This window comes from Eretmochelys imbricata, chromosome 5, assembly GCF_965152235.1.
Source record: "Eretmochelys imbricata isolate rEreImb1 chromosome 5, rEreImb1.hap1, whole genome shotgun sequence".
NCBI classification, from domain to species: domain Eukaryota; kingdom Metazoa; phylum Chordata; order Testudines; family Cheloniidae; genus Eretmochelys; species Eretmochelys imbricata.
The window spans coordinates 135,463,653-135,482,632 of record NC_135576.1 but is presented as its reverse complement, the minus strand read 5'-3'; the positions used below and the strand labels follow the sequence as shown (position 1 = coordinate 135,482,632).

The window sequence follows — 18,980 nt, the reverse complement described above, 5'->3', positions numbered from 1 at the left end:
AGTACAGAAAGTAGGATTTAAGTGGTTCCAAGTAGTAACAGACAGAACAAAGTGAATTACCAAATAAAATAAAACAAAACACAAAGATTTATCTCTAATACAGTAAATAAAAACTGAATACTGTCCTCACCCTCAGATGTTTCAGTGAGTCTCCTTTTTCAGACTAAACTTCTTTTAGTCTGGGTCCAGCTATCACTCGCCCCCGCCCCCGTAGTCACTGTCCATTGTTCCAGTTTCCTTCAGGTCTCCTGGGCTGGAGAGGCTCTAACTTAAGCCAGCTGAAGACCAAATGGAGGGGTCTCCCCGGGGTTTAAATAGACTTTCTCTTCTGGGTGGACACTCCTCTCTTCTCTTGTGTAGAATCCAGTCACAAAATGGAGATTTGGAATCACATGGGCAAGTCACATGCCCATGCATGACTCAGGACTTGCAGCTAGCAGCCATCACCCAGGTGCTACCCTGAACATCCTCAGGTAGACTTCTTATGTGGATTGGAGCCTTCCAAGCTCTTTTGTCTGTTAAGTGCTTCCTGACTGAGCACTTAACTTGCACATTCCTTTCCCAAGAAAGGACTAAATGTTCTAAGACTACTTAGAAATCAAGCAAGTATACAGCCAATTTTCATAACTTTGAACACACAAAATGGTACATGCATACAACTAGGATGAACATAACCTGTAGATCATAACCTTTACATAGATATGTTACATAGTATATGTAGAAAAACCATATTCCAGTCATATCATACATACATATGTAAGCACCCCCCCATAAAGCCTTATGGGGTACACTGTCACATAACCTTGTATTCTTTCTTTTCTTTTTACACACCAAACCTGTCCAGAGGAAAGTTAATGGCATACAATTTTTCCTTTCAGCTTAACCTAGAGATGTGCAAAAAAGTGGGAATACAACGGAGCTTGACCAGCCCATACCATCCACAAATCAAGGGACTAGCTGAAAACACAAACAAATCCATCAAAAGGTAATTTCAGGGCACTGAACATTACAGTATTAATTAGGGTGACCAGACAGAAAGTGTGAAAAATCAGGACAGAAGGGTGGGGGGGGGAGGGGGTAATAGGAGCTTATATAAGAAAAAGACCCAAAAATCAGGACTGTCCCGATAAAATGGGGACATCTGGTCACCCTAGTATTAATAGAAAGGAGAATGCACTATGACAGAAGCTACAAATTGCTTCACATTTTTAGTACATTGAAACTCAACTTGTCTTTTATTTCAAGTAAAAGGAATTATCCCACTGCACTATCATGGCCTATTTACACCTTTCTGATTGCATACAATTTCTCTCAGTAAAGATAGTACTTTCCCCTTCCCCCACAAATAATCCATCACCATTTTTTACAGAGCACTGTGGAAGTTGGTTGATAGTGCGACTAATTGGGATGAATTTCTTGGTGACATCATATTTTCTTTGCAAACAAAACCAAACATGACAACCAAATTCTCACCCTATCGACCACTCTATGGCGTTGAGCCAAGATTTCCAGACCAAGTGTCAGACAAGTACATGGTAAGTGTCCTTCAGCTTTCAGGTGCTTATATTATTTTATGATTGTTCATTTTACAAACGCAACTCCTTCTCCATTTGTTTCCAAAACCAACAGATTTAGAGCAATTCGATGAAGAATACTACAAAGACTACATCATGAAAAATGAAGGTAGCCATGATGCTGAAACTAAAGTGGCTATTAGTAATATTTCAAATGCACAAGAAAAGCAACAAATACAGTATGCCAAAACTAACACTCATAAATATGGGGAAATAACATTAAAGGTTGGTGACACTGTCATATTACTGAATGCGAGAAGGAAAACAAGAAAGGGAGGGCAGCTGGAACCTACCTGCGTGGGACCATACAAAATTGCCACTGTAGAGGGCAAAAGAGTTAAATTAGAAGACAAGTCAGGGAAAGCTTTAGCAAGGTTGTACAGTATCTCCCAACTAAAAGTATTTAAAGAGCCTCCAAAATTAGATGAGGAAAATATCTCACAGAGAAACACGGAAAAGGAAACTGCTCTGGATGACAATGTGAAAACCTTAGAGGTTGGAGAAATGGGAGGAAATGTATCTTACAACAGCCACGTGGAGGTCACACACATGAAAGAGGAGGAGTGTGTAGTGTCAGGAGTTTCAAGCAGTCATCCAGGTGGTTTTGATGACATGGTTATGGAGGATGACGAAGTGCCTGGGCATAAAATCAGCTGTTCTTAATGGGGGTAGGAGGCAGCAATCATTAAATTAAAAAATCTTCAGGGAAGTAGCTGCAAGTGGTCACCAAAAGTTTCTTTGTGTTCACATCTGTACAGGAATGAGGCACAAAGCAGAAATGGGGGGAGAGGCTCTGAATTAAAATCAGGGTTAGAGAGAAATATGTTCAAACACAGAGAGACTCGATGCGTGGAAGAAATAAAATGTGATCCCCAGCTTCTTCCCCCAAGCCTTAGGGGGGGATTAGCTGCGAACAGCTGAAGCTGCTGTTCTGAGGGGAGCAGTATAAGCTACCTACCTGTGGATGCAGCCCACCAGCTGGTTCACCTGGGGCAGAAGGTGAGTGGCTGGGCAGGGTTGGGGTCTGACCAGCTGGGGTCTGGAATATGAACAGGGGTCTAAGGAACCGGCCTCCAATGGAGGTTGAGGATGCTGAGGCAGTGGAGTCTCAGCATCACAGTCATCAAGAATCAAAGCTGCTTGGCGGTGAGCAAGCGGGGCAATGGCCCTAGTGCATTTTTTGTGTGCATCCCTTTCACTACTTGCCCATAACAACCTGGTAGCCCCCAGCTTTTTGCACTACAGTTGTGTGCTCTGTGGGAAGGGGCCTCTAGGAATTGGTATTTCCAGCTGCATTAAAGTCATAAAGGAGAAGGAAAATTTAATGCCTTTGAAAAGTGTGTGTGGGGGCTGGATGGGAGGGTGTCTAGAAATCACTCTGCTCTAGTCTCTTTTCTCTGATTTCCTTTAGAAAATCTGAAGCAGGGCAGCAAAAACATTTGCTCTCTCTGAGGCTTGAACTCAGGACCTTCAGATGATGAGACTGACGTGCTGCCAACTCCACTAAGAAGGCTTGGAAAGGCTTTAGGCTCAGTGCATACAGGACCCTCCTGCAGCAGTGACTGGGGCAGGGAGGCAGCCTGGGATGTGCTGGAAGAATCAGGGAGATCTGGTGCCCAGAGACCTGTCCTAGCAGCTTCCTCAGCAGCAAATGAATCAATCCTCCCTGCCAGTGAACAATCCACCCAGAGCTAATGGCAACACAGGGGGGGAGGCCCAAGCTATGCACCAACCTTCACATTTTAGCACTTACTCTCATTACTCTGGTATGGCACTTTCCATGTGAATATGGCAAAGCACATTGGGGAAAGGTACATGGATAACAGAAACCAGTGCTCCAGCTAAGGCTTGAACTCAGAACCCCAGCAATATTTCCCTTTGCACTAACCAGTTTGCACCCTGCAGGTGCGTCTTAGACAATGTTGGGAAGTACACAGTTATCAGCCTCTGTGATACTCACCTTTGCCAGGTAATTGAAAGGCTGCTGGTTCAAACCTAACTCAAGATGTGGCTTTTCGGTGATGAGACTCCACTACCTTTTAACCAGAAGAAAATATCCTTTAGTGTGGTCTCCCCGGAGCGCGCCTGCCACCCCCAGGCAATTTAAAAGAACTGAGGGACCCCCACCGGCAGCACAACGGGGCTAAGGCGGCTTCCTGCCCACACTCACTCCACATGGCGTGCTGCTCCCGGAGGTGGCTGTCATGTCCCTGTGGGCCCTGGGGCCAGGGGGGTCTCCAAGCGCTGCCCCTGCCCCGAGTGCCAACCCTGCCAACTGTGGCAATGGAAGCTGCGGGGCTGGTGTCTGCGAGCAGAGGTGCACAAAAACTCCCCCAGTTCTTCCACCTAGAAGCTGCTGCCAGAGGGGATACAGGTTGCTTTTGGCAGGTACCAAGGTGACTTAGGAGCAGAAACCCCCACAGACCTTTTATGCAATCGGCACTTGCCCCTCACTGAACAGGATTGAAACTCATGCAGGGAGACTGCTGGGCCACATCCCCTCTCGGTGTGAGCAAAGGAGCAGGCCCTCCTGTTTCCAAAGCATTCAGTAGCCTAAGAGCAGCATGGGGGATGCATTCCCAGCTCTGAGGGCCAATCCTGCTGTCCTGGAGGTTGCTGGTTCATAGGGGTCACTTTGCAGCAGGGCCAGATTCTATGCGTGTGGGAGAGAGAATGTGTGCACTGGACTCAGGGTGCAGAGAGACAATCAGCCCTCTCCCCTGTATTGAGTGGGTGGTTCTGCCACCCCCTGCTGGAAGGTAATGGTGGTGGGGGGTGCTGTGAGGAGCTCAACACCTCACAGAAGTGGTGTGGGGAGCTCCAGGTGTTTTTAGGATCTGCTGTGAAAAGCAGGACCTGCCTGAAAAGTCCAGCTTGCCCCAGCACATTTACTGTGGGGCAATTGGGTTACTGTTTCTTTGGCTGAACAGCGAAGAATCGCTCCCAGTTTCCCTTCTATCTTCAGTATGATTAGCCTCTGTCGGTGGTTAATGAGGTGGATCTAGTTGTAGATTGTTATTCATTCCCCACCTTGACAATTCACACAGTCCCTTTCCCATGCACATCCCCAACATCACAGTTTTCCGGTAGCAGGGGTTGGGTTTTCCCTGAGGCCCTGAGATTTTCAGGGTCCTTTTTTCCCTCCACCTGGAGTGAACTCAGCTTTTTCCCCATCCCAGACATTCCATGAAATAGCAGCAGCAGCACTAAGGAAAAGGGGAGGGAACATCTCCCTGCCAGGGCTGGATGTGACCAGGGCCCCTGTTTGTCCATTGTTTCCATTGCAGAAGAGGAAGGTTCCGTGGAATTTGACACCCTTCTTTGCGCAAGGGACAGAGAAAGATCTTGCTGTTCCTGTGTCTGTGCAAAGAAAATTGTGCTTCTGTATGAAAGGGGTGGTAAATGGCTCCATGGTGGGACAATACCCTCAGGATTAAGAGCAAAGGACTCAGGCTGAGAACTGATTTCACTCCACTCATCTGGGATTTAACAAATTGTTTTCCATGGAAACACTGGGAACTTGTGACATTGAGCGAGACTCTGGGGATTCAGGATGCTTTAACTCATAGTGAAAATATGAACTTGATTCCAAGATGGGGGAGAGGAGAAGCCTTAGCTGAGTTTAGTCCCAGGCTGGGGTCTCCTGGATGGGTGGAAACTTCCTTTGCTGCTGCCAGGGGACAGCAGCTACTGGAGACATACTAGGGCTGGGATGAAAGTGGAATGTTGCATGGACTTTATGCGCACAGGGCCCCACTAACTCTAAATCCTCCACAGTAGCAGGAACTTAGAAAGTCACACCTCGGTCAATGGTAGGACAGGGGTTTTGAAAAGAGATTCTTTTTTCCTCCCTTCATGAGAAAGAAAATAAGAGCTGGCCACTCAGGTGAAGAATACCACTTTTTCCTTTGGCTGAGGAGCTGGAAACCAGGCACAGACAACTGGAGTCTCCTGAAAAGGGGGGGCATAATTTCAAGGTTCAGCCACACACCTTATAATCAACAGCCCCTCCCACATGTGAACAATATAGGGAGAGGAAGCAGCAAAGGCAGACCCTCTCCACTTACCCCTCCAGCAGCTGCTATGCAGGGAGGGAGCCTGGCAGCACCACAAGTAGGGATAGGCCAGGAGGGGCACATGGCCCCACACACTGGCCTCTGCAAATGCTGCCTCTGAAATTAGGAAAATTCATGAGTTCAAGGCACAGCTGCAAACCCAGAAGAAAGCCTAGCACTACATGCCCAGGGTGAAGGGGTGTGCTAAAGCCTGGAACCAGGCCAGAAATCTTCAAATCAATCTAATGCAGTCCCAACTGGGCTACTTTGGCAATGACCAGGCCAACCAGGTAGGCTTAATACACGATCCGCAGCACGTGCTAGGAAGATTTAAATCTTGATGTCACAAGGCAGGAGACAAGCAGTGGACTTAGGCTAGGGTTTCCTATATCGCATTCACTCAAGTCAGCACCTGCCCCACCACAAGCAGTCACCAGCGCCTCCAGGTCCGCAAGAAAGGAGCAGCAGTTCTCACTGGAACAAGTCCACACACAGCTTTCAGGTTCCTCCCAAGCCTAAAACAAAAAACCATCTTGCCAGAAAGGAGCCCACTAGGACTCACCATTGCCACCTTTCCTTCCACCCAGAACCCCGCTTCTTCTCCTGGGCTGCAAGTAGCCATCCCTGGGATGCCAGAGGCAGGCACAGGATTCTACCTCCCAGCAGCCAACCATACCTTCCCAGGCTTTGACAGAATGAATGGTGGCATTCTACTAACCCCACTAAGGTTAGCTTAGCTTAGCTTTTGCCATGCCTTCTTCAGCATTACCTTCCTCTTTTGCCCCATTCCCACCTCACTTTCTCCTTTGGCAAGTCATGCAAGTTTAGGCCAGCAGGAAGAGCCGGCCTTTGCAGGCCAACCTCCAAGGGCAGAGGAGGCCAAGCTACAAGGCTCCAAGAGGCAACTGGCCTAGAGCAAAGAACTGGAGCTGGCTCCCAGGAAGTCAACCTTCTGTCTCCCTTGTGACTCCAGATTGAAGGAGAGCTTCTTTTTCTTCCCCTTCCTGGGAAAGAGCAAGAGAAGAAAGAAAGGTAAGGTGAGGTGAGCCAAACAGGTGCGGAAGTCCACACTGTCTTTTCCTACAGCGGCACCCAAAACGAGTGACTCAGGTCAGGTAAAGGCACTGCTGTGCTTCCAGAAAACAGCTCACCCCTGCTCAAAGAGGGATGAAAAAGCATGCCAAAGCCTGGGTTGAACCAGAGACCTCTAGATCTTCAGTCTAACACTCACCCAACTGAGCTACTTTGGCACCTGCACCATTTATTTTATATTTGGCCAGCTGCTTCTCACCTTGAAGCTTAGTCTCAATAAAACATCTCCGATCACCGATGGCCAAGGAGAGACTGACATCACTTGCTATTTCATCACTTGAAAAGGAGATTGGCCAGTGCTTCGATCTCTGTAATGCTGCACTTCAGTTCATGAGGAGAAAGGTGAGAAAAGCGACCTTTGAACTAAAGGACTAGGGTTAACATTCTAACTCTGTCTCTTACTGTAACACTATTTAATACTGTTCCACTCTGTGTTGGTGACAGTTCAATTTCTAGACATTAGTACATTTCAGTTACTGTTAAAATTAAAAAGATTCTATATGCTTAAAGGAAATGAATTTATTTGCTTATATATGGCGTGAATAAATACAAATCGTAGCATGCAAATTTATTGTCTTATGACACAGAAAATCATGCATCCAAATTGTACATTGAAATCATGAAATGAGCTACAAATGCAATAAAAAAGGGTATTCAAAGGTTTAACAAATTGGGGGTGAGGGCGCACCAAAGATGCTTCTTGGCTGGGATGCCATTTGGTCTAGGGGAAGCCACGACAGGGAGAGCATGAGTTAGTTTCGATTGCCTATTTTCAGACTGTAGTCTGTGGGCACCCTGCTTTGTGGGAGGGACCCTGGTAGCCCAGACTCAGGGCTGGAACAGGCCCCTGATTTAGGACGTGGCTGCATGGTTTATAGCACTCTGATGTCTCAGACAATCTCTCTCTCCCAAAGCCTCAGATCTGTGTCCCCAGAAGGCTCCTGCACTGCCTCCGCTCCTTTCACATTCTGTAGAAAGGAGCAGCATCAAGGGTTAGGGGTGATCCATACGGACTACGTGGGTAGCAGATGCTTCAGGAGTAAACCCAGCACCCAAAGCAGAGGGAGAATATAGGGCTTTTTCTCTTTACTTAGCCACGTGCTATAGCTCACAGAGTTCCTTTAAATGTCTCCCCTCCCACAGCCTGGGAAAGGGGAAGGATTCTCATGTTCTGGCCTGATTTGAATGAGGATCACTGGACCCTAGAACCATTCACTGCCCTTTCCTAGAGGGACCTGTGATACACAGAACAGGGCTGAGATCAATGCTTACTGCAGTCAAGAATTGCTCCCCTGGAATAGGAGCAGTATTGGGCAGCTGCAAATCTCACAGGAGCTGAAGCACTGGTGATTCAGCAATCAAAGTCCTAGATAGTTCACGGAAGGTTTAGGTTTGTTTCTGGACAATAGCAGTGAGAGTTTTATTGCCTCAAGATTTCAGTAGAAAAATTCAGACCCAAACTTGTGTGTGGTGGGGAGATTGACAGCAGTTTCTCTGGTTTTGATTTAGTTTGTTCTCTTACTCTCATTTTAAAGGTTTCAGAGTAACAGCCGTGTTAGTCTGTATTCGCAAAAAGAAAAGGAGTACTTGTGGCACCTTAGAGACTAACCAATTTATTTGAGCATGAGCTTTCGTGAGCTACAGCTCACTTCATCAGATGCATACCGTGGAAACTGCAGCAGACTTTATATATACACAGAGAATATGAAACAATACCTCCTCCCACCCCACTGTCCTGCTGGTAATAGCTTATCTAAAGTAATCTTCAGGTTAGGCCATTTCCAGCTGGAAATTTGTGCTGGAAATGGCCTAACCTGAAGATTACTTTAGATAAGCTATTACCAGCAGGACAGTGGGGTGGGAGGAGGTATTGTTTCATATTCTCTGTGTATATATAAAGTCTGCTGCAGTTTCCACGGTATGCATCTGATGAAGTGAGCTGTAGCTCACGAAAGCTCATGCTCAAATAAATTGGTTAGTCTCTAAGGTGCCACAAGTACTCCTTTTCTCATTTTAAAAGCCTTGATCATTTTGATGGGAGAAATGTTTGTACAAAGCTGTTCCAGGAGCTGGACAAGTTGTTCCCCTAAGTCCCTATGCAGGGGCAGTTGTTGGTTCTGACCTCATGAATATAGCGGTGACTAGCCTGACCTGTCACATGGTGGACTAGGGCTTGATTTCCTGATGAGAAAGCTGGGATTTTGACACTAAGTGTATGTCTACAGTACAATTAAAAACCCATAGCTGGCCCAGGCCAGCTGACTCAGGCTTGCCAGGCTCTGGCTCCAGGAGCTTGCTTAGGCTGGAGCCCGACCAAAGGGATCCTCCCCCCCTCGCTGGGTTCAATGGCCTATATACTGAAGATGAGTTCGTAAATGGGGAGTGTGCACTGGGTGCTTCCACTGGACAGACACTTCCTAGGGGAAGACCTACCCAGTTAATGTGATACACTCCAAAAATATTGGATGAAAGAAAGGCATCCTGGGGCTCAATGACTTCAGATTCAACTTGTTCAGGTTAGAAAGACAGATTTTTTCATTTATTTATTTTTTTGGTAATTGTGAGCCTGGAAATAGCCTCCTGTGTGAAAGTCAGAGCTGGATTATTTCGAGCTCATGCACCCTTGTTACTAATGAAGGAGTAAAGAAATGAACAAATCAATGAAGCCTTAACATGTCATATGCATCCTCAACCCTTGTCCCTGTGGCAGGATCTCAAGGACAGACAGAAATGTTACTCAGGGTCAGGAGGAGAGAGGAAAGCGCTTTCCCTCATATATTTCCCCAGTCTAGTGGGCAAGGCAGCAGAGGGGCTTCAGGGCATTTTCTGTCACTGATTTTCTTCATGTTGGTGTGGGAGGAAAGACTTAGACCTGCCAGCTCTGTGAACGTGAAGTGACCAAGCGACGAGTTAACAATGATGCTGTGGCACAGGATTGGATTGGAACTAGAAAACAAAAAGGCCTTAAAGTTGAACTTTTAGGTGAATAGAATGATCTGATTGATATTCAACCTTGGAAGGCAATAGATTGTTACATCACTCAGAACAACCTGGTTTGGTTGGTTGGTTTTCCCTGATAAATTGCAGAGGGTTCAGAGATGAGCCACAGGAATGATTAAAGGCTTGAGCAGAGAAATTTGAAAACAAACCCAACCTTTCCTGCTCCTGCCAGCTATGACTGCTGAGGACATTTTCCTTCTCTGCTCCAGGGTCTCTCTTCTGCCAGATTCTCAGCAAGTCAGGCCACCCTGCAGACTATGGCAGAGCAGTTTAGTAATAGGCTGCAGGACTCACCATGTAAGAGTGCAGCTGTTGTAGCACCTTGGTTGATCATGGACCAAATCCTGCAGCCCTGGATAACCTCCCACTGATGGCAATGGGAATTTGGCCTTTGTAATTACCTGCTGGTGCCTGAGGTCTCAGCTATGAATTAAACTGGTAGCAGACACAGCTTCATTCAAATAAGCAAAGGATGTAAGTCAAAGAGCAAAGCTGGCCATTTGGAGAGGTGCGGCAGTCCCACAACCACAGCTGGAAGAGAGAAGAGGAAAAACTCCCTGAAGTGCTGGGAGCAGCACCACGGAAGTTTTTCAGTGAGATCAGTAGCAATAAATACGAAATGACGGAGTGCTTGCTCCTCTGCGATGACATGCTTGAATTGTGTTACTTTACTATGAGATAAAGCTTTAAAATATCCTGCTCTAATTTCAGGATGGGTCTGTAACCATAATTGGTCTCTGTGGGAAGTGGGACTTTCAAAATTCCCAAGGAATTTAAGGGGTGGCGTTCCCAGTTGGTCACCTGAGGGCAGAGCAGTAGAGTTCAAACCGATGACCAGAGAGATGAGAACAGAGATTGTGGGACGCCTACCCGAGGCCAGTTGCAGAGCTGTAATGGAACAGGGTGTCTACACTGGCACCGCAGCATTGTAGCCCCGGCACAGAAAGCTGTACGCCTCTCATCAGGGTGCTATTTTTACAGCACTGCTACTGAGCAGTTTCTGCGCACTAAGTGGCTTGGCAGTGTGCACACCTCAGAAGTTACACTGCAGAAATCTGGTTGACTGTGCAGACGCTTGCCGGTGTAGACAAGGCTGTAGAGGGCTTACATAAGAACACAAGACTGGCCATACTGGGTCAGACCAAGGGTCCATCTAACCCCATGTGCTGCCTGAGAGTGACCAGTGCCAGATGTGTCAGAAGGAATGAACAGAACAGGCTTTTTGACCTGCAAAGTGAGGGTCTTTCACCCTGATCTTTAACTTCATTGTTGTAGATTCCTACTTATCCTATTTTACCACCCTCCCCCGAGGTCTCTGGGAAAATCAGGTGTGAACCACTCCCTTGATACAGATGTGTCCCAATCCAGCTGAACTGAGGCAGACTTTAGGCCAATGTCAGTTTGGAAAAGGTCCACTTAACCCAGCAGGTTTCTCCAAGTATCTGTTGCTGTGAACCGCATGTAGTGTGGATGTGAACCCCAAAGATATCACACATGAAAGAAACAAAAGGCCAGTTCTGAGAAGGTTTCCAGAGCCAGGCCTGGGAGTTAAAGTGTTGTACTTAAAAGGAAAAGGGACCTCAGCACCTACAAAAATAACTGGTTGCAAAAACAAACCCAAAAAAAAAACAACCCCAGAAAAGCTCCCATCACACATCCATCACCAGTTTAGATTTTGACATGTCCTGCCTTATGTGACATCTTTGCTTTGAAAACAAGAGACCTGGGGAACTCTGTGGCTGTTACACATCTTGTCTCAAGTAATTTTCCTCCTAACAGATGGTTTATTTAAAAATTTATCAAAATAAATTCAATTTTAAATAGAAATAATGACAGTCTATACTAGGTCTCTATTTTCATCCATGCTATTTCTCTCACATATTCCTCCACTCTAATTCCTTTGGAGTGAGGTTTTAATTTCAGGATTAGCAACAATTTCCTATATAGTAGGAGGGGGCAGGGAGAGAACTAGAAGAAAACCTGAATTATATTGGAACACTGAAAGTTATCACATAATCAGCCTGTGGTGGGTCTGGCACCACAGCACCCCTTTGTGGCAGGGGTGGGATGGGGTGTCGAACCCTCGCCACTCTCAAGTCTCCCATGCCCATCTCTCTGTGGGCGGCCCAATGTGGCCTAATGGCCTGTTTCTGCACAATCACCCCTTTGATCGGGGTTGTGAGCCCTAATGACCAGAGTCCATATAAATCTCTCCCAATGTCAGGGCAGTGTGGCCCAATGGCCAAAGTCCATATACCTTCCCCCTCGCAGGCAAGGTGGTGCAGCCCAATAGCCAGAGTCTATATAACTTCCCCCTCACAGGCAGGGTAGTGCTGCCTAGTGGCCAGAGTCCAGGTAACTCGCCCCAAGTATCAGGGCGGTGTGGCCCAATGGCCAGAGTCCAAATACCTTCCCCCTCACAGGCGGGGTGGTGCAGCCCAACAGCCAGAGTCTATATAACTTCCCCCTCACAGGCAGGGCGGTGTGGCACAGTGGCCAGAGTCCAGGTAACTCGCCCCAAGTATCAGGGCGGTGTGGCCCAATGGCCAGAGTCCAAATACCTTCCCCCTCACAGGCGGGGTGGTGCAGCCCAACAGCCAGAGTCTATATAACTTCCCCCTCACAGGCAGGGCGGTGTGGCACAGTGGCCAGAGTCCAGGTAACTCGCCCCAAGTATCAGGGCGGTGTGGCCCAATGGCCAGAGTCCAAATACCTTCCCCCTCACAGGCGGGGTGGTGCAGCCCAACAGCCAGAGTCTATATAACTTCCCCCTCACAGGCAGGGCGGTGTGGCACAGTGGCCAGAGTCCAGGTAACTCGCCCCAAGTATTAGGGCGGTGTGGCCCAATGGCCAGAGTCCAAATACCTTCCCCCTCACAGGCAGGGTGGTGCAGCCTAGAGGCCGGAGTCCATGCAGCTCACCCACCGTGTCAGGGAAGTGCGGCCCAATGGCCACCGCCCCCCCTTTGGCGGGGTAATGCAGCCTAGTGGCCGGAGTCCATGCAGCTTGCCCCAAGTGTCAGGGCAGTGTGGGTGGGCTAGTAGGGGGACCTGGGCCCGCCCTCTCCACCAGGTCCTGACCCAGGGCCCTGCTAGTGGCGGGGTTCCCCTTGGCCTTAGCTCGACGGGGATCTGCCTGCAACATGCCGCGTGTTGTTGCGGCTCTAACACACTTTGTCTTCAAAGTTCCCCTGGGTCACTCCCTACCATAAACACAGTGTACTCCACTTTGGGGGATCCTCCATCTGGGCCTCGGCTTGGCTGGCCTCTGGATCCTGGAGTGCGGGCTGTCCCTCCTCAGGAGCTGGCGGCGTGCCTCCTTCCCCTCCGGCAGTCAGCCCAGGCTGAGAAACTCTGCAGACTTTTATACGTGTTCTCCAGTTGGAGCATGCCCAGCAGAGCTTCCGGGGTGTGGCTTCCTCTGCTAGGAAGGAAGGGTTAACTAATTAATTAACTTCATGTTTAATTTCATTGTCGCTGGTAACAATTCATTTAAAGATTACAAAATATAAACCTATAGGGCAGTTTTCTCTTAATTCCCATTTCCACCCAGTCAGCTTTGTGTGAAGTCACATTCTACAGTTACCTAGGAGCCTTCCATTTCTGTGAGTTCATTTCTCCCTGGATCTTCTCCCATAAGTGTGGGTGGAAGGGGTCTCACACTACGTGGGAAGGTTGCATTATGAGAAAAAGCACCTATGCTCTATTTTCACACTTTCTAATCTTTCAATGTAGCAGCAGGTGGAGAAGCGATACAAATGCATAGGGACTTAACAGTAAAGCTACGAGACCAAACCACAGACTCTGGACTCAGCATTCATGTCTCCTGCAGTCTGAACTTGGAATCTGGTACATTTCCTCATTGGCTACCATCATTTGCCCAGCATGGAAGTGCTTCTTGTCCAGCAAGTCAGCCAGATTGGGACCCATAGGCATGGAATGGCTCTGAAGGAATCAGCTGTTTCTCTCTGTGCTTCATGAAACTTTGGCTCCAAATGGTAAAAGACAGTTGTTCCCAATTTAATCATGGCATCCTTTAGGACCATGATCAGTGGCACTTAACTGGGGAGCAGTGTTCTAAAAACAGTTTACCTGGACCACAGGTTACCATAGCTTCCACTTCTAGGGTGAAAATCAACCACTCGTACCTGCAGTTTCTACCTGAGTTCTTGTCAAATCTTTGACCTTACTTGGAGTAATTTTACACTTCTCTGTCATAGAATTCTTCACCAACCACACAATATATCAGTAGTGAAAGTGAGGTATAACTCCCCCAAATATGCCCTTTTATTTCCTTAATCTGGTGGCACACATTCAAATTAGGGACTAAATTCAGGAGTGGCTTAGAATCCCTGTAAGACACCACATGTCAGGTATCTATTAAAAATAAGTATCTTTCTGCAGCTATATCACATTCAACACAGATATCATTTTCTACGCATTTGCAGCATCTGACAGTGAAGAGCTGAATAGAAATGTCACTTCCATTTTTCCCAGCCCTACCTAGATAGGGATTGCATTTCCCAAATAGTAAGCAACATGATTCCTAACAGATTAGGAAGGAGATTTCTTCAGGAGCAATCTCCTGCAGGACCTGAGCCACAGCTTCTTTGGGAGCCAAATGCATGGGTATTTTGCTTAGTTACAAGTCATTACTAGGGAATACTCTTCCCAGCCCTTTAGAAAAAATATTGACCTAACCACTTTAACAACAGGGGGACTGGGTTGGTGATGGGGAATAAGGGAATCCCTGTGACTTACCCTATCTTCTTCTGTTGCTACAGAGGGTGAAATAACATTTTTCCCTATCCGTGCCCTGTTCCTGTTCTCTGTTACAGTTCAATATATTTTAAGAGAGGAAAATGGTAGTAAAAATATCTGGTCTCCAGCACAACCTGAAGCAACATCAGAGCAACTGGGAATGAAAAAAATGGTTCCCAAAGGGGGAACTTGATAACTAACAATTGCTTTGAAATGGGGGGACAGTATAACTGTGATGCTCAGGGTCTGTTTAGACTAGGAAAAGTGATGGAGTTTAGGTCAGGCCAAGGGGAAAGCTAATGCCAACCACGGCACCTGGGCTACATCTGCACTACCACTATAATTGTCTTTTTACACCAAGGTCACTTGAGCAGCCAACACCACGTACAGTCCTAGTGAATGTAAGGCCCAGGCAGTTTTTGCCTCAGTGTAGCTCGTTGGGTCAAATCTCTCTCCCCTACCTGGAGCTGACGAACATTCCTGGCTGGAGGGAGACACACTCCTACAACTCAAAAGGAAAAGAGGATAGGAAAAAAATCACAGGACTGACCCCAAAGAACGGGGAGCTGCAAAAGGCAGAAGCAGGCAACTCATCTAGGGGAGCTGAGAGACCACGGTGAACATGGTGCAAAGGTCACTATGTGGGAATTGGCAATTGTGATTTTGTAAAAAACAATCTTTGGCCAGCTGGAATCAAGGCATTTATTACAGTTCTCTCATATGTGGATTTTCTGATGTTTAATAAGGCTTGAGCTCTGATTGAAGCTTTTCCCACACTCAGAGCACATGTAGGACGTCTCTCCACGGTGGATTCTCTGATGTTTCGTAAGGGCTGAGCTATAACTGAAGCATTCCCCACACTCAGAGCACGTGTAGGGCATCTCTCCTGTGTGGATTCTCTGATGTGATATGAAGGCAGAGCTCCGCTTAAAACTTTTCCCACACTCAGCGCATGTGTAGGGCGTCTCTCTTATGTGGATTGCCCGATGTCTGATAAGGTGTGAGCGCTGATTGAAGCTTCTCCCACACTCAGAGCACATGTAGGGTCTCTCTCCTGTGTGGATTCTCTGATGTGTGACGAGGGCTGAACTATCCATGAAGCGTTTCCCACACTCAGAACATCCATAGGGTTTGTCACCTGTGTGACTTCTCTGATGTATGGTAAGGGCTGATCTATAACTGAAGCATTTCCCGCACTCAGGGCACGTGTAGGGTGTCCACCCAGTATGGATTTTCTGATGTCTAATAAGGCTTGAGCTCTGATTGAAGCTTTTCCCACACACAGAGCACATGTAGGGTGTCTCGCCTGTGTGGATTCTCTGATGTGAGATGAGGACTGAGTTATAACTGAAGCGTTTCCCACACTCAGAGCACGTGTAGGGTTTTTCTCCTGTGTGGATTCTATTATGTCTAATAAGGCTTGAGCTCCGATTGAAGCTTTTCCTGCACTCAGCGCATGTGTAGGGTGTCTCTCCTGTGTGGATGTTCCTATGTCTGTTAAGGTGTGAGCTCCGATTGAAGCTTTTCCCACACTCAGAGCATGTGTAGGGTTTCTCTCCCCTGTGGATTCTCTGATGTGTGAGAAGGTCAGAGTTCCCACTGAAGCTTTTCCCACACTCATGACATATGTAGCATGTCTCTTCCAAGCTGATGGTCTCGCATGTAATAAGGTCTGAGTTTTCCTCTGGCCTGTCCTGAATCTCACAGGCTTTTGCTTTTTCTGGCAGTGCACAACTCCCAGAAACATTCCCTTTGGATATTCCTGATAATATCCCATGTGGTTCTACTTGCTCAGCATCTTCCTGCTGGGGTGTCTCCTCGTTCTCACTCACCATCCCGTCACCTGATGGGAGACAGAGAGAATCCAGACATAGGTCACTCCCTGCACCAGAGAGAGGAATGGAAAAAGGTGTGAACAAACCAAAATATGTGCGGGAGAGATCAAACCTATCAGGAGCTGATTTTCCCCAAACCCTTCCCCAGAGGAGAGAGAGGAAGGTATCAGTTCTGGGCGTGCATCTCACCAGAACTCTCAGGGGAAAGTGAGATTGGGGAGGGACCTGCTGCCACCTGTCAGTCAGGATAGGTGGGAAGCCATGAATGACATCTGCCTAATGACTCCACATCTGCAGGGAACAATCCTGAACTTGGACAGCTTACAACTTGGAGTCTTTGTAGGGCATCCCAAATGCTTCCTGTATTCACTGACAGTTATTGAGATGGTTGACCCAATTCCTCACCTGTGCAGACGGTCTCAGGAGCACTTTTTTTCAGAGCCATAGAGGTCTGAGACCCACGGCTGTTCCCCTCATTCCTGCTGCGAGATCACATAAGGTTTGGAAATTGGAAACCCTGGGAAGGCAAAGAAAACAAGGAAGGTCCATGGAATTTGTGGGATACTTGTCACAAGGAATATTCCATGGTTTTAACCCCAGCTCATTTTTAAGAAGTAACATCCCAAGGCTAGCATCCTTGGCTCAAAGTGGCAGGAGAGTTATTATTATAAATCACATTCATTACCTTAGTGCCTAAGAGCCAACTAACCGTGGGCCCCCGTTGTGCTAGGCACAGTACAAACCCAGAATAGTAGATGGCCCATGCCCTGAAGAATTTACAATCTAAATAGACAAGACAGACACAGAATGGGGGACGAGGCAGAACCCACCAGCAGAGTGAACGATGTGAAGGCAGAGTGACAGATCTGATGAACACAGGTATATCTCTTGAGACTATTGTATTTCATGTTATGACTAGGGCCAGTGTTATCCGGAAACTGCTGCTATTACTGCATTTTTTCCTGAAATTACTCTTCATTTCTGGAATCACTCTTCACATCCAGAATAGCTGAACAGAGGGTGGGTGGGGATGCAGGGTCACAAACCCCAGATTTCTCCCTGGAGACACCTGACTCCTCCCCAGGGCACAGGGAAAAGGCTGGGGACTGGCTGCTTTGAGACTTCCTACCAGTTTCTTCCTTCCTCATACAAGTCTGGGCTCAGAAAAAACACGGTGGAGCTTCCCCTTGAGAGGCAGGGCACTTGCCAGTGGGACGCCGGGCACCCTCATCATGCTGCAGAGCAGACGGCGCTCGCACCTGCTCTTGACTGTGTCAGCAACACCTGTCCCCTGATCATCTCCCCGGCACACAGCTGGTTCATGACCCGTCTCCCCAGCACACAGACGGCTCTAGGCTCTCAATCCCCAGTGTCTGGGCCCCACCTCCCCCACACAGCGGGCTCCTGTCCTCTCCCACAATGCACTTTCAGGCTGTAAAGGATTATATATTGCTCATGTTTGTCAACTACTCTGTTTTCGTTGCCAGCAAACACTGACCCTATTTATGACTGTTATCTGTATCTTTGAGCCAGCCCTTGAAAGCATGAATACTTCACAGACTATGATGCTGAGATGGGCCAGATGATACCGGGGAGGGCTGAGGGATAGGTTTCCTGTGCAATCTGGTATCACTAAGGCTGGATCTAAAGGCTGGTTATACAGAATTTCATCTTTTGAAGCTTTGCCCCATACAGAAAGGGGCAGTGACTGATTTTACTCGTTCAGGAGACTGAAGACAACAGACAGACTTTTTGGGGAGAAACAGCTGAGTTTGAGCTGACTGAAGGGGGTCTTTTTGGGCTACAAACTGACATGACCTGATAACCAAGACGTAAGCTTTTAAAGAAGGTTTTAATACACTTTGGAAATGATCGGGGATTCCCAAGAGGACTGATGGGAAATATGCATTTTGATGCTCTTCTTGCTTTACATCTTTTTCCCATATGGCACACTGACACTGTCATGGATCCATAGGATCTGTGAAATGCCCTGGCTTTTAAACAGTCCTTGGGAGGTGCACCTTGAGTGCACTGGACCCCCCAATGATAGGCCAATGTAGCTTCAACACCTACGACTGAGCCTCTGGCTTCAACACTATTTCAACCTGTGAGCTCTGCCAACAGGTCCAACTGAATGACACTCCTGTTCAGAGACTGTTCCTCATTCAATGCACAGTGCAAGTTTGTGCTGTGACACTGGGCAGACTTTTAAAACATAGCAGGGTTTATTAGTCAATCGAAACGCAGCATTGAAAGTCTTTAGATTAGGACAGAGAAGCAAAGACGACAATATAGTCCATGCTGGCCAATGCCCTTGAACCATGCTGCTCTAGAAAACAGTTTGGTTTCCATTCACTGTACCTGTCCATTTGTCTTCTCTCCAATAGAGCTCCCTGCATCTGCAAGCCCAGTTCTTCCTGCTCCCAAAAACATAATGAGTCCACAAATGCTTCACTCAGCCAAGGGGAGATCCTCCCGTGGACAGGTGACAATTATTCCCTTGTCTCTGTCGGGTGTTCCATTGATGTGGGTTGGTCCCAGCCAGTCCTTAATGACCCATTCATATCACCCCATGACAAAACACTTCGTGTCTCCTGCTCTTTCTAATTATAGCAATACCAATCAGATAGGGAAACTGAGGTGTGTATTGGCATCATAGAAGTA

General features: G+C 47.4%; 1 non-coding gene and 1 pseudogene across 2 annotated transcripts in view; both read right to left on the bottom strand.

Moving 5' to 3' along the window:
- Positions 1–5,295: 5,295 nt before the first annotated feature.
- The window catches only part of LOC144265425 (uncharacterized), a 29,654-nt pseudogene continuing 15,969 nt past the window's right edge, over positions 5,296–18,980 (bottom strand). Inside the window, exons 6-9 of the transcript XR_013346270.1 lie at positions 16,722–16,833; positions 14,943–16,363; positions 12,928–13,144; positions 5,296–7,689 (exon numbers count right to left, since the gene is read on the bottom strand). The product of XR_013346270.1 is annotated as an uncharacterized LOC144265425 (transcript). The remainder of the gene's footprint in view (positions 7,690–12,927; positions 13,145–14,942; positions 16,364–16,721; positions 16,834–18,980) is intronic.
- Positions 6,808–6,879, bottom strand: TRNAF-GAA (transfer RNA phenylalanine (anticodon GAA)). The gene has a single exon. It is a non-coding gene; the product is annotated as a tRNA-Phe (tRNA).